Source organism: Priapulus caudatus, unplaced genomic scaffold (genome assembly GCF_000485595.1).
Source record: "Priapulus caudatus unplaced genomic scaffold, Priapulus_caudatus-5.0.1 Scaffold474, whole genome shotgun sequence".
Taxonomy (NCBI): domain Eukaryota; kingdom Metazoa; phylum Priapulida; class Priapulimorpha; order Priapulimorphida; family Priapulidae; genus Priapulus; species Priapulus caudatus.
Window position 1 is genome coordinate 229214 of NW_014577535.1, and position 3515 is coordinate 232728.

General features: G+C 36.1%; 1 long non-coding RNA gene across 1 annotated transcript; it reads left to right on the top strand.

The window, feature by feature from the left end:
• The first annotated feature begins 1227 nt into the window (after positions 1-1227).
• Positions 1228-1841, top strand: LOC106810799. Its single transcript, XR_001394068.1, has 2 exons — positions 1228-1595; positions 1698-1841. It is a non-coding gene; the product is annotated as an uncharacterized LOC106810799 (long non-coding RNA).
• The last annotated feature ends 1674 nt before the right edge of the window (positions 1842-3515 follow it).

Genomic DNA, 3515 nt, shown 5'->3' on the forward strand with positions numbered 1-3515 from the left:
TATTATTATAATCATTTCTTATCATTTTCATTTTTATCATCATATTTTCATCATATTATCATATATTATTATATCAATAATTATATTATAATCATTATTATAATTATCATAATTATTATTATTATTATGATTTTAAGATTTATTATTTATTATGATTTTTATTTTATTTATTTTTATTATTTTATTATATTGTATTGTAATATTGTAAAATGTAATTGTAAATAAATTGAATTGAATGGTAAATAAATTGTTGTAGTGAATCTGACAATATATTGTTTCATTGCACTAATATAATAAGATTTCATGTCTCTTTATTATAAATAGATTCAGTACCATCAGAATATCAAATGCATCTGAAAAGTTAGAGCTTGTTTCATAATATCAAAGAGCTTAACCGCATAACCTCATTATGCTTATAATGATTATAAATAAATAAATATATATATATGATTATATAGGAGGAAAAATGTACAAGGTGGTATGGCATGTATTGTAATATAAAAAGGTTCTTAATTATTTCTTCTTGCTGGAAGAAAGTGGGATTTAAAAGAATAAAAAAATAAGATAACAAGAAAAATGAAATTAAATGATAGAGCCTATATATTTGCACGTTTATGGTATCATCACACGTACCATACGTACTGTTCCCCCACAACACTGATTACACCGCAAGAGCCAAGAGGCATATCAAACCATAGAAATAATTTAGATAACCATATTTATATATATATATTAATTATATTATATTATTATGTTATTATATATATTATATATTACATTATATTATTATATATATATATATATATATTAACCATGGTTATCTATATTATTTCTATGTATCAAACAGAGACGCGGAGCGGGGTTTGCTTCCTAAAATGGCGGACGTGGCGCTCCGTTGCGTACTACACATCATTGCACGTGATTTCGCGAGAGTGGTTTATCTTGTGCCTCCGGCACTATACGATCTTTGCTAGTGACTAGGCCTAGGGTACCGTCGATAGCGAAATGGTCATGTGCGTGTGACAGTGTGTGTATAGTGTAGGCCCCTAGTCACTCACTGTTCTCCCTGTTGGATAGATATTTCCTATGCAGACATTTTATCTCAAAGATGTTTTAGTAACCTGATTGTGCATTTAATCACGTGGTGGCCTATTTACTCATAATTACAATGCCACAATGGTATTGTGGTTAAGTAAACCAGTGAGTAAGATCTTACTCCTGATAATATTAATATATACTTGACCATTCGAGTCAAGGGATGTGACTCTGTTAGTCATACGTTATAGCCTTGCAGTGGCTCACATACAGATAAACCGACCAAGCTCTCCGGCTGTTACACGTCTTGCTGCTGAAAGGGAACAAGATATACAGAAGAGAAATATGGGTCGAGGACTCGAGAGGGTGGAGGGTAGTGGGATGAGAGGGAGAGAGAGAGAGAGAGAGAGAGAGTGAGTGAGAGTTAGAGGGACAGACTGCATGACTGCATGGTTGTCTTTATTCTGATACGATGATTACACGAAGATAAGGCTAAGCATTGTGAAAATCGAGCAGAAATACATAATATTCGTTTGGATCAGTGCACAAATATCTTTAATGTATGTATATGCATATGTGTGTATGTTTTCAGTCTGTAACAGTTTAAACATTTCAGGTATAAGCTTGTAAGTAATTAATTTCAGAACCATTATTGCTCATAGGTTAATTCCTGCATGTGTGCTGATCCCTTCGGTAAGACTGCACAAACAAGACCTGGATTTACCACCGCAGCTGCAGTCCAATGAAACAAACAACTTGTGAGGATGAAATCTAGAAAACTTCAACTAGAGACTTCCATACGGCACGATGAAAATCTGTAACTATACTTCTGTAAGAAACCCTGATCAGGTAAAAGATCAAAATGTGCACAAGCACTGAAACAATGGTCTGCTATGTAGTTACTTTTGTCGAAATTCGGCAAAGTTAGTTAGGGTGGAACGGGAGACGTTTGCCATCTGCCCACTTTGCTTGGGTTATACGTTTCTCCAAACCCTTGCCAGTCCTATATATATATACTTTAAACCCCATGTTAAGTTGCCAGCTCGGTGGCCACTGTCAGAATTTACCACACCCCCATTCCAAAATTGAGGCACCCTGGTGTCCAATCAAAATTGACTAATGCCAGAGAGAAAGTGGACATACATAGGTGTCTTCAGCTTCTTGTGTAACTTTTTATTTTCCTCTTGCCACCTCAGGCTTCATTGGTTAGTGTTATGTGGTTTCCGCGTATTACAGCTTTTACTGCTATCCTATAAAAAGATCTGTGATTAATACCAAAGCAATCTCTAACACAACAGAACTTACCATGATCAAACTGGCAGATTAAAACATTACAAGGCTCATGACACTTACGGCCTTTATTGAATTTTTTTACACATGCTACATGACATAGATATAGCATCATTTGCTTTACTCGAATTCAAACCTGGCATGTAGTGTAGACCTGCTATTTAATATATAGGCATGAGGTTTTATAAAGTGCACAGATTACTATGCTTCCTACTATAGGAACAACTATTAGAAGGATAATACTTTTCATCGCATATCACAATGGTGACACCGCTAGCTACAGACTCGCATATCACAGAAGCAACCTCACTCCTGGAATAGCTAGTTATGCTACAAACGTTGACACTAGTTTTCAAAGGTGATCTTAATTGGATTAGCTGCTTTATTTCAAATTGCTTATCGTTTCTTTTTTAGTGCAAAAGACGGTCAATATTGGTGGAGGCGCAAAACCCGGCCTGAGCTGTCCGCAGTAATGAAATCAATCACACACAGGATAAGGTACGTCTACTTTTTCATAATGCGTGGGGCGCATTGACCGAAATTCTTATCACAAAAGAAAAGCAGGTCAAATCACAGGATTAACACTTTTACTCATTAGATGTTCAATCGGTAATTAATTAGTAGTACTGTTTTCTGCTCATTTCGTTACCTACCTGCTCATTACCGATCGTTCTATCTCGCATTGCATTTTGCTGTCTATCTCCCATTTGCCTTAGAAGAAGATATCTCGCCTGTTTCATGAAACAGTGCTAGAGATGGCTCTGGTTTGGGGAGAACCAGGCGTGGTAAAGTTTACCACTCACTTAGTTCTACATTATGCTCACTAGCCTTTGATGTGGCCCCAATGGCCTGTAGGTATATACCAAACTTTCCCTGCCACTTCTACCAGGAATGAGCTGGATTAGCACAGTAAATTTCAAGTTGCTTCAGTGGTTTCACAAAAACCTCCACTATTATTAATTTCTTTGTCTCGGACATATCCTGGCTGCTATGCAGAACGCGACTCTGATTACCAAATTTTGCTTCGAAATTTCGCATAGCATCCATGATTCCATGTGTAGATGTAAATCCAGCTCTTTCACTCTCATTCACTGTGATTGCAGGACAATTCTGATACCATGTCGCAGACGCTGGAGTAAAGATGTCTGCACTTGTGAGGGATAACAACAGTCGATGGATATAACGTGTTA